The sequence below is a fragment of the Cyanistes caeruleus genome, chromosome 10 (genome assembly GCF_971803275.1).
Source record: "Cyanistes caeruleus chromosome 10, bCyaCae1.hap1.1, whole genome shotgun sequence".
Taxonomy (NCBI): Eukaryota; Metazoa; Chordata; class Aves; order Passeriformes; family Paridae; genus Cyanistes; species Cyanistes caeruleus.
Window position 1 is genome coordinate 14,720,366 of NC_141710.1, and position 12,480 is coordinate 14,732,845.

Consider the following 12,480-nt stretch of genomic DNA (forward strand, 5'->3'; position numbering starts at 1 on the left):
TCTGGGATAAGGGTTTCTCTGTCCTGCAAATTCTGCCCTATTCTCGTTTTTTTTAAATCACTTTGTTAAAGGATTCTGCTAGGTGGAAGCAGATCCTCCCCTTCTAAGGACAGATCCATGCTGCACGCAATGCAGTGAAGTGCAAATCTAAGACAAAAACCAATTCCAATTCAGAAACTCTGAGCAAGGTAGCAGGAAACTTGCCCAGGCTTGGATTGGGCACAGGCCCTGCTTGTCCAGAGTATATTTAGGGAGGTCAAGGAAGACCATCACTGCTCCCAAAGTCCAGCGCTTCAGCCTGAGCTGGAGAGTCAGCATGGAGCTAGGCAGAGCACAAATCCTAATCTGAACAGAATTATTAAAAATGTGCTCAATGCAAACTAATCAGCAACCACCTGTATGGCCAGGCACTGCCCGGTGGAGCTCTCCCAGTGCTGAAGGCTCCAGGCACACAGCTCCAGGCAGGAGCAAAGCACAGCTGAGAGTTAACCTGGAGTGAAGCTGAGGGAAAAACACAGGTACAGGGCTGAAACGAGCCTTAGTGAGACCAACTGACACTGATGGAAGGGGGAATGCCAGCAGGGAGTGTCTGTATTGCTGGTATGAGATAGGTGACAAGGGTGCTACATGTCAAGGTTTTGAGAAAAGCACCTCCTTTCTACTTCCCCAGAGGCTTTGCTTAATAAAATGGTGCTCTCCCTCTGCCTCTCCTTGCAAACCTAAGAACAGTGTAAAACTCCCCATGATGATAACAGTTTAAGGGAAACAAAACCTGGTCCCTCTGGTCATTAGAGATATTGCACCACTTCACCCAAAAGCAGTTCACCTTAGCGTCCTTGGCCAGCTTCCAGCTTGGGTTATCAGAGCCTGCACACCTAAATTCAACTCTCAGCAGTAATCAGAGTGGCTGTCCTCCTTCATCCTTCACAGGTAAACACCGTTCTGGATCACAGCTGCAGACAGAAGAGAATGTGTCACTTGTGCCTGGACATCCAGCACTTTGAATGTGCTTCAGGCACATCTAGAATGGAAGAAGCTAAAATACAGATCAGAAGGTCAACAGGAGGTAGTTTTAGCAAATGTCTGGTAGGCATGAGCACAACACAGCTGTCACGGCCTTACCCAGAGAACAGGGACAGTTTGTGGGTGTCCTCTTTAACTCACCTGTAATGACAAAACTGAACTTCGATGTCCCAGACTGAGGCAGCAACTTCCTTAGCACACACAACATAGATTTTATTTTCTCTGTCAGCATAACTACTTGATCCTTTGTGATCACCCACAGATTGATGTAGAAGTGATTCTCATGAGACCAGCTCTCATTCTGTGCCTTGGCTGTTATTTTTCCCAGTGTTACCATGTTTTTGAGGCCACTTCAAGGATCCAGCAGTGGTTGCACACTCAGTGCTGGGCTGCTGCAAGTTTGGATTCTGCCAGACTGCGCATTACTCCAGAAACAGTATTGCTAAGTGCAGTTAGCCAGTGGGCTAATGCTGGGTTTGTACTGCACAGGCTCAACCATCAGATTACCAGGTATTTATGTTGCTTTTTACTGAGGAAAGCAAAAATACATGGAAACAAGTTTTAGCACTCTTGGGCCCATAAGAGCATAACTACAGTAGGATCAGGAGAGAGTAACCTAGTGTCATATGGGATTGCATCTGTAATCACTTCTCCAAATAGGAAATGTCATAATAGAAACTATTTTAATAGGACAAGCACACTGCAGAGATGCCTGTTTCACCCATCAAAATATACACTCAGGGAAAAGACAAAATGACCTGCTCCAGCTCTGGTTATTATGAGGTCTCAGAACATAAGCAGCTACCCAAATTACTGTGTATATTACTATTGTGCTTAGAGGCTCCACTGGAGACCTTAGCTGCCCTATAATTAGACCTGCCTAATATAATCAAAGCTGTTCTGCGAGTTCAGGGGCTACTCCCCACCAAGTGACAAGCTAAGACTGAGTGTAGCAGGAGTGACACAGCTAAGCCCTTTCTCCAAAGGCTTACAGCCTGGACAGGCAAGGCAGACAGAGACAGATGGGCAGAACAAGGTAAGGGAGAAGGAATGTTTTAAAGCAGTGTAGTGTAAGTGATGATGTCACAAGACTCTGGGGACAAACGATAAAGACCTATAAGGACATGCCCCAGAGGGCTCAGACTCAGGAGAGGATCAGCACTGTGGAGAGCATTACTGCTGGGTGTTACTGCAATCCATCGAGGTGACAGAGGGAATCTGGCACTGAGGTAAAGCCCACTAAGTGCCAGGGAAACCTGTGCCAATGACTTTGTAAGGACACAACACATTACCTAGATGAGCAACGGCTGCTTTGCTTATGACACTGGCAAAGGGCAGCCAGCACTGGCAAGGCACATTAAAAGAAAGTGCACAAATACTTATAATGTGATGCAGCCTCTCGATGCAGCCTCTCAGCTCCTCTGCTAATATCTAGGTGCACAGTTCTTCCAAACATGCAGCTGGGTGCAAAGGAAGCTTCAGCAGAGGTTATGGATTTCTGTAGGCTAATGACACAGTTGAAAGAGATGAACTTGAGCTACTGCTTGCAGAACAGCAGCATCCAAAGGTTTGGCCCAGAAAGCAAATTCACTGCACTACATTCTGCAAATAGTCAGCAATGTCAAACTCTATTCAAAAGAGCTTAAGATTCAAGTAAATAAGATAAAGACAAGGTCATAGACATGTTTCATGACTTGCCTGTGGTCATGTCTCATTGACAGCCTACCTGAAAACACAGCTAAAATCTCCTGAGCTCCAGCCTAACATCTAATCCAAACACCTCACCTTCTCTTTAGCCAATACTTCCTTCTCTTGAACAAATCAGGCCAAAGAGAAGACACTTCAAGCTACAGTACAGCCTTTCCACTAAAAACAAACACATTTAAAGACACCAGCAACTATGTTGCTTCATCTACTATCAGCTGACAGCTAATTTGCTATTTTTTTCCAAGTATCTATTTGCTAGTCAAACCTCCAAAAGAGCTGAGAAGCATAGCACCTCCTTCTGCACACCAACATGTTCCTTCCCCCTGGGACAAGATCTGTTTCCAACACGGTGATGAAAAGCTGTGTCTGTAAAAGCTCAGAAGTCCAATTCTTCCTGCTCTTGTCAGTGGTAATCAGTAAGGTCACTGCAGCATGAGCTTCCACTGAATGTGTAAAGGCATTCAATTAATCTTTGTTTGCTGAGAACTCAGGGAATTTAAGTAAGGTCAAAGAGTTAAAAGAGATCAGGAGACTCCACACTCTCACTGACACAATACTTCCTGAAGAGCTGACATGGACATATAAGTTACTCCACTGACAAAAAAAAAACCCAAAAAACAAAACCAGGTTTGTTTTTTTTTTTAATCAACTCCCTAAGCACATACACATTTACTTGGAAAGACAGTAAAATATCTGGACAAGCCACTTCTGCTTGCTGTCCACCTCACCCATTATAGAGGCAACTTGTCCTTCTGCAGGAAAAGGCTACAGCTCTTTTTTGGTTTACAGGCCCTGCAGTTATCAAACACAGACACGCTTACCTGCTTCCCCAGGTGAAGACTTGACAGCCATGCCTTGACTGCTCCAGACCTCTGGACATCACCAGCCACAAATGTTTCCTTTTTATCTGCTGTGCATGGGGCAGAGCTCTTGAAGATCTGGGCACTGTTCTCACACACCAGAAAGCAACAGATGAAAGAAAAGCAATAGGAAGGGACCAGAAAATAATGCTGAAAATAAGGGAAGTCACATAAAGAACTCTAAGCCCACAAAAACAGTCATGTGCACCCAGACATCCCACAGATGCCACACAATTGAACTTTGTCCAGGCACATTAAGAGACCAGAGACCTTAAAATGTTGCCCCTTCATCCAGCCTCTGCTCCTCAAGGAAGTCCACCACTGTAACTCTTCTCCCTCTGTACAAAGGAAAGACCATGGAGCTATGGAGATAAAAAAAAATAAAAAAACAGGATAGAAACCAGGCAATCAATGGGAGGATGAGGATTCCCACAAGAAATGGGAAACAGTAGGTGCCACTTTGAGAAAGATCTACAGAAGTCATGGACTGTGCCCAGACACAGGCAGGTGATAGGAAAGCAGCCTCAGAGAGACTCCAAACCCAGGTGTCCACACATTAATCAAAAAGTTCTCAGGCACAGTTGCCCTGCAGGCGCTTACTTCAGCAAGTCTGAGTGTATGCTCAGTCCAAAGCTAGTGGCTCTCCCCTCAGTACTAGAGAAAACAATTTTGGACTAGTGATGAAGATGCCACCTTTTATGGTCTTCACCACACTGAAGGAGGCAGCACTGGAACAGCCCAGCACACCTGTCAACTATCCCAGGCAGGGCTGGTAATGGTGCACACAGGGATCTGCAGTCCCCACCCAGGTCAAACCTCTGTGCCCAAGAGCTCAGCTGGACAGCACTCAGCCCAACTTAAATCACCAAGATGTACCTAAAAGGATCTTGACAGCTTTCCATCACACAAACCTCCATTATTGCAGTTTGGACTGCCTCCATCATTTGCTAATGCAGAACAGATTAGAAGGTCTATCTATATATTATGAGATTCTTCCTGCTAGTGCAGGAATCCATTTCAGTATTTAGAATAAGTAGTAGCCTCAGAAACCCAGCTTTTCTGATCATCTTACAATTGCATCCTTGTAAACAAGGAGATGGATGTTGCTCCAATCATCAGCAATGAGAAAACAGCTTCTAAATGGCACATGGAACACAAAGCTGGGCTTGTGTCACCCCCACAGCTGCACACGTAGCAGGGGATCCCTGGCATTACCCTACCAGGGAGAGAAAGCCAGGGCAAAGAAGAGTGGCAGGAGTGCAATTTTGTCAGCTGTGTGAAAGCAGAGCAGCCTCCAGGCAGCTCTGTGTTGAGCTAGGATGAAGAAGGAAGGAGTCATGATCACAGTGAATCCTTGCTCAACTTCTCTTTCCTCTCTCCTCAGCTGGGAAGCTGGGTGAAAGACAAGACTGTCCTATTCCTAGGAACAAAGCAGGAACACTTCTGGGGAGCTAAGTCACTCTGGGAATGACAGTGAGAACTGTTAATCTTCAAAAATAACCACACAGGGCATGTTTATAATACTGATTGCTACAAACAACATCCTCTCCCCTTCTCTTGGTCTAAAAAGTTACTCTGCAGACAGGGAAGATGGAGAAGATGGTAAGCAAAGTGCCCCTGGGAAAACAGCCCACTGAAAATATTTACAAGGGAAAACATGCATAACTTCAGAGGCAGCCAGTATGGCTGGCAGACCAAGAAGAATGAATTCTTGACTTAAAGATGACAGCTAGGGTTTATAAGACCTTTGTCAGGAGATGTCAGCATCCATAACCTATGGATTCACACAATATCCCTTCTACAAATACAGAGCACTGTGATCACCACCCCCATATACCTGTCTGCTCCTCCAGATAGCTGCATCTCTGGCAACACTAGCCAGGCACTGTTCCTCCACAGGCCAGTGCAGAGCCTGGTAGGAAACAAGGACAGCTTTATTCAGGAAAAAAAGTGCAAAAATGAAACACCATTTTGGGAGGACACAGCAATAATTCATCTGCTTAAACGACCAACAAAATACTTTCCCATGTCACCTTGGCAAGCACCCGACAGCAGCGTTCCATGACCAAGACTGATCCAATGGGCAAACATCCCTTTTCCACATTACCTCCCTCTCCCATCCACTAAACCCCACTCATGGTTTGGCATCAGTGGGTAGAAGTGACCTAGCACAGAAAGGTCACTCAGGGAACAGCTCTGTAGGGCATCTTGCAAAGTATTTCTTGATTTGTGGTGAGAATTCACCACTGAGCCCAACTACATGCCACAGTGTTGGGAAGGGACTCACTGGAATTAACTCTGCTCATTCCTCTGACACCTCACCCAAAATTTCTGTTCAGAGAGCTGCTTCTGCTTCAGTATTTGTTGAAGAATGCCATTAAATACAAGGCTTTAAAGGGAAAGTCATTATTACACAAGAGTGGAGCAGAGACCTTGCTGCAAGGAATCTGTGTCCCACTAGAAAGTAAAAACCATTTCACTAGTCTAATTCAGCTCCCACCACCCAAACATTTTTAAGTCTGTGTCATACTACAGTGACTCCCAAGGCATCACTAGAAGATTTGTGAGTACCCTATCTGTATTTCCTTATTTTCCAGAGCTTCTCTTTATATCGTTGTATATTAAAAACTTCTGTGGAAGAAGCAGTCCTGTGTTCATCCTTTTTGCTGTTCAACAACACATGAGCAGAAACTTCATGACCTCACTGTCTTCTTCTGGGCGATCAGACTGGAGGTAACTACATGGCTATGTCATCTTATGAAGGGTCAAAGAATATGAGTTTACTCACTGACCTTCATACCACCATTTTTAACACCCTACATATTGCAAAGTGCATCCCAAATGGGAAAATCTCATTCATTATCTGGAAAGCCAACATTTCTCATCTGCATCCTACAGTCAGAGAAGCTGAGTCATCAGCTGCTTAAGTAACTTCCACTTCTCCAGAAGAGAAGCCAGCATGTAGATAACCCTCCTCTCAAATCCACTCAAATACAAAGTTGACACAGACTCATCACTTTTATCTCTAAAGTCTCCAAGAAGTAAAAACACTTCTTTTAAACCAGTCTGTGCAATATCAGCATTAAAGATGCTTCTGTCCATGGGTGGTCCTTGAGGTGCTGCAGAGAAGCAATATCTTGCACATGCAAAGGATATAGTTCAAATGTGAGATTGATTTCGAGGGTGACCTTAAACCTGTTTAACAAGAAAGCTGCAGCCTCTCAGCCTGCTCAGAGAGGAGGGGCTGGTATGGGGCATCTCCCACATTATTTGTTCTGCTCAAGGCAGACTAAATCCTTAAAGACAAAGAGAAAAGCAGCCTCTCCCACCCCAGGCATAGCCAGAGGGCTCCTACATGAGAGACCCTGCTCTCCAGCTACCTGCTGCAGCACTGTCAGTAGGTGCACACAGAGCCTCAGGATACCCTGGGTTGCTGAAAAACAGGTTCAGACCCTCATTGCCTTCCACATAACCCAGAATCAGCAGCAAACCTCCTCCTCTCCCCCATTCACAAGCCCACTCCATGTGTTTCTGGGGTTTGGGGTGTTTTTCTTTTTATAGCTCACCTCACTTCACACCTGTGTCTTTAGCCTGAGGACTGGGACTAAGTTGGCAAAAGCTGAAGTTCAGAAGAGAACATACTCGACAAACAGGCCTTCCTTCTCTCACCAAACAAATCAAGCTTTAGGCAATTCCCACCTTGCAGGCATCACACCCAAAGGACAACACAAATAGAAACAGCCTTGCAAGCAACAGCAAACAGGATTGAAAGGAGTGTGACTTGGCTTTCCTCAGCAGAAGTGTTAACCTCCCCCGAGGTCAGATCCCACACAAACATGGTCTTTATTATCAAGGAACAGAAAGAGGTATTGAAGAGGCAGAACACCTGACAAAAAAGGTCTCATAGCCCAAACCACACACTTGGTTCTGTGTACCCACTTGTCCCTAGCTCTCTACCCAGTCCCAACATTCCTATACACCTAAAAGTGCCACCAGCCTCCTGCCAGGCAGCTACCCCTTGTATGTTACAGGTGCTCTCTGTTTCAGGAAATAAGCAGTGACTTATTTACTATGTTGATTCATTAATTTCTCCCTGATCGTTTTGGAAATAGCAGACTTCATCTGGCCTCCAGTAAGTCCCACAAGAAACAAACCATAACACAAAGAAGGATCCTTGTACTTGCTACATGAATTTAGGATTTTGCTCGTGAGCTGTTGATACTAGGGCTATAGGGTGTCACACAGCATTAGTGCCTAGCTCCAGAGTCACTTGTTACCAGAACTGTATTCTAAGCCATGGCTCAAATTCTCCCCAGATTCTGTACTGGGTAAGTTAACATCAAAATAAGGCTTCCAGCTGGGAGAAATTTAATGGTACTGTTTTACACAGCACACCTCGTTAATATTAAGCAGTACATTGGACAGACGAAAAATACCTACCTTGCATATACTGAACAAGGTCACACATTCAGATGTTAATATTGGTATGGCATCATGCTGAGCTAGAAAACCTCCTGCAGCAGCTTCTATCTCTGCATTACACAGATTTGTAAGAAAGACAGCCAGAAGCTGAAGGACAGTACAGACTGATTAGACACAAGCAAGACTCCAATGAAGCTGGGAGAAGCTAGGATAAAAACAAGATAGCCAAACCAGGCAAAGAAATCAATACTCAGGAGTACAGGATCTACAAACCTAGAGAACAGAACAGAAGAAGTGCTCTGGTGAGTTTTATGGCTTTGCCTTTCCCAAATGGGAACATGGGAATAAACCTGGTTAGATAATTTTTCCACATTTTAGAGTTCCTTCAGATCCATTTACATTTTATTCTCAGCCATATGCAAAAGAAACCCCAACATCAGCCTAAATTCTGACCTCTAATTGTACATGCAAGAGTATGTACTCCAAACCCAGGAGTATTTGGAACATTACAACAATCTTTTTTGACATGTGTATCAAGACTTTTGCTTAAATATCTTCAGAGTTCAAGTATGTTTAGGTGCACTCAGAAATCACAGCAAGCCTGCTTTCAGTTGCTATCTGGAAAGATAAGACCATGATAAGTAGCATTGCTTGGTTAGCCATGATAATAATCAATCCTGTATGCTTCAGAGTGGTGTATTCTACATCAGAATAATAAGAAATAAAGCAAAACAAACAAACAAAAATTTAAGCTGTTCCCTGAAAAGCATTAAAAACAAAACCAGATCATACCAGACTGCATGTCACTTGGAAAAAATACTCTTAGATAAAGTACTTAGGTAAAAATACTCCTAGGGCAGGGTAAGGAGACAGCTCCATGGGTAATGCAAAAGAACAGGCATTGTTACCTCCTGGACCAAAGGAGAGTTTGAGACCTAATTAGACCAACATGCAAGCAAAGACACCATTTTCATTTCACTGCTGCCTCTTGTAGAGGTGAGTGATGGAAATGACCCCCATACAGCTGTTAGAGATGTCATGCTGCTTTCTAAAAGCAAAACAGCAGGGAATTAGCTGAGATATCAGCACTTTTTCAGAGTGCCTGAGACTGATTGATGGTCCACAGTTTTGTAATAAACTTTAACTACTAACTTTCAAACCCAGGAATATATGTGCCCCTATTTTGCTTTAGCATCACTGCTGCTAAATTGTACAAACAGCCTATCTGAAAGCAGGAGTAGGATTAGATCCTGCACCACTTCAGACCCTCCAGCCAGAGTATCTCAGCACTTCTTGCTCTTCCCAGCTGTAGATCTCATAATAAAAGCAATGCAAGGACACAATAAAACAGTGACAAAACAGGAAACTGAACCCAGTTCAGATACCCCAGCTGAATGGAACTTCTTGTCTCCAAACCATACAGGACCCTACATTTTCCAGCACTTTGTCCAATTCACTTTTAAGTATCTCCCAGTGGGAAAAATATTTCATGGTCTAATAGCATCAATGTTAGGAAAACCAGCTGACATTTCCCTCTGGGGTTAATGTGGGCTAAGCATCATGAGAATTACATTTTGGCTAAGTAATTCTGCTTCCTCTTACATTATTTCAAAGCACCCATCTCAGCTGAGGTCTCAGACCTCAGCTCCTTGGGTATCTTTGCCTGGTTTATTCTCTGTGATATCTGCAAACACAATCCAAGATCTGCTGAAGTCAATAGAGGAGGTAGTTTACCTTAAAACAGATTTTTCACTATTATAAATCCTAAGGTTTGCAATGATAAGAGTGGCTAAGTTTCCCATGATGCAAAAAGCTTGAATTATGCATTAGACAATTATTAGAAAGCATCCTAAGCAAATGCCGGTCACTCCTGGTAACTGAGCATGAGGTATATTACTTTTAACGTGTTTGGCTAACCTCACCTTAAAAACATCTAGTGAAATGAACCCCATGGCATTCCCAATTATTACAAACTACTGCATCAGTGTGTCTACCACTGGGAAGGTTTCCTAAGCATCCAACCTGATTCTTCCTTGTTACAATTTAAGTGCATTATTTCCCAAGCTATCTCCATTGCTATGGAGAGTCTTTCTCCCTCCCTGCATGAGCTTTTCTACATTTTTTGAAAACTCTTTTTGAACTTTATTTTAATTACAACTAAGTCAGCTTTTCCCTCCGCCTTGTTCTGAGGTTATGTTTTTAGGATCTACAATTGTTCTCCCTGTTCTCCTTTGGCATCTCCCCATTGTCCACATCTTCCCTGAAATGTGCTCAGCAAATTGTATACAATGCTCCAGCTGTTTCCCTAGGACTCTGTAGAGTAAAAGAATTACAGATGACTCTCCTGACACTGCATGAGTAACTAGCTCATGGTTCTTCAGAAATTTATGATTTGTGCATTTTCCTGCTGCTACAGCAACTCAGGATATTCTCTGTTTTTCAAGATGTGGAACAAGTTGGCAAAGCTCTTCAGAGCTACAAGTCAGGGATGTTAAAAAGAATCCAAATTTAAAATAGGGTTTCATTATAACTTATCATTACCCTTACTTTAAAGGGAAAAAAATTTAAAACCCCAAACCCTCTGCAGACTTTCATTAACTTATCTGTACTGTCAGTGCCAGATCTGTTTTGAAGTACACAAGCCTGACAATACCCTTGGAAGAGAAAAAGAAATGAGCTATTCTCTGGAGGCATTATTATGAATAGCATGTGTTCCTGGCCTGTTTCCTCTGGGCCTATTTTATGAATCAGTCCCCAGGAAAAAAATAAAAAAAAAAATCAGTCTCACCATAAGGTCACCATGAACTCAGCTTTTTATTTTAGCAGGACAGTAACTAACCTAAAAGTTCTGGGCTGCTACTGGGCTTGATCCTGAAATGAAATAATGCTACTGAAACAGAATTAAACTGCCTTCCATGCTCCAGAGTCACACCATGGGTGTCTAGTTTGTGCTGGGGATGTTGACAGAGGAGCCATCTCTCAGAAGGGAGAGCACCAAACCCAGAGTGATCACAGAGAATAGACAGCTTTTTGATATTTCCATTCCAGGCTGGAAGTATTAGACCCAGAGCATCCCCAGCACTGACAGGGAACCACACAGGACCTGCATCACATCTGCAGCACAAAGCAAAGGTTCAGCTACTGGCTGGTGGGAAAGTGCACAAAACAATTGTTGGGCAGCTCACAGCAGGGAAAGAAAAAACAGGTAATCAAACAATCCAGTGTGGGTTAAAAAACAGAGGCCAGGACACAAGGCAAAACTAAAAGAAAGATGATTATTTGGAAGTCCCCCAAAGTATGTATGTCCACTGATTTGGTTCTGCAAGCATGTGGAGACAAGCCATTCCCTTCCAAGTTGTCATGCTCTCTTTATAGCCTTCACTGGCCTTTCAGGAGGTTCGTAATAGATTTTTGAAGAGGAAAGGCTTGTACTGGACTATTATTAGTCAATGGAAGGAGAAGATAAAGGGAAATGAACTTATTTTTTTTAATTCAGTGCCCAGAATTATGATCTAGATTCGTCTAATTGTACTTGGATCCAGAGAATTAGTTCCATCCATTGTAACAAATGGAACCAATTGCAAAATTTGGATGTGGGTCAGTATTAAGAATCCAAGCCAAAGGTTGACAGCAGGCTTTGTTACAACTCCTAGTATTTAAAGAGTAAGTGAAGAAAAATTAGAAAAGAGACACTATTTGGCATGAATTTGGCTCTGAAATGCTGAAGTTCTGGTTATCAGGATACCTGCTGATCACCACAAACACAAAATGAGAAAAAAAGTGGTACCAGCCAACCTTCTAAACATGATTAATAATGGAATGTACTAGGAGGAACATTAAAACACAATTCTTGGTCTGGGTGAACCTCTTTCAGTATTTTTTTTGGATTTATTGCCTTACAAGTAATTAGGGAGAGCCTAATAGAAGACCTAAAGACCTTTGGGCAAGAAAATGAACACTAGCATTGCTTTGATGCTATTTAATCTCCTTCCCAAAGGCTCTATCCACCCCACTCACTACCTCAAAAACCATTATTTTCATCTCCCAGTCTCACAGGGCCTGGAACAGCCATGTAACTGTGCTGTGCTTCCAAATACTGCATGCTGTAAACTTGGGTTATTCTGTTTCCAAAAATACACACACAGGTTCTGGAGACTCCAGGTGAGCTAACACATTTCAACAAAGCCCATTTTATGCTTCTGTTTCCAACTGTTTTCCAAGCTCACACCTAGTGGGTAGGAGAAGCAACAGTGGCCCACACTGGTGAGCAGCATGTGCTGACTCAGTTTCCGCTCATAAAACGGGCTGGTACCTGCAGGACAAGCAGTGCCTTTGTGAGGGCAGGCACAGAGCTGTCACATGCTTCAAGCATGGCAGCAGGAGCCAGGATCACCAGCACGGGGACAGGGATGGGCAGCCACCCCCCATCACTTCTTGTGGCCCTTTTCTCAAGCATGGGGTATCCTCC

General features: G+C 43.5%; 1 long non-coding RNA gene across 1 annotated transcript in view; it reads right to left on the minus strand.

Annotated features, from left to right (window-relative positions):
* Positions 1 to 12,480, minus strand: part of LOC111933450 (uncharacterized) — a 103,637-nt gene that overhangs the window by 77,691 nt on the left and 13,466 nt on the right. The window contains exons 2-4 of the long non-coding RNA XR_015274476.1: positions 3,861 to 3,952; positions 3,552 to 3,675; positions 827 to 953 (exon numbers count right to left, since the gene is read on the minus strand). This is a non-coding gene — a long non-coding RNA (uncharacterized LOC111933450). The remainder of the gene's footprint in view (positions 1 to 826; positions 954 to 3,551; positions 3,676 to 3,860; positions 3,953 to 12,480) is intronic.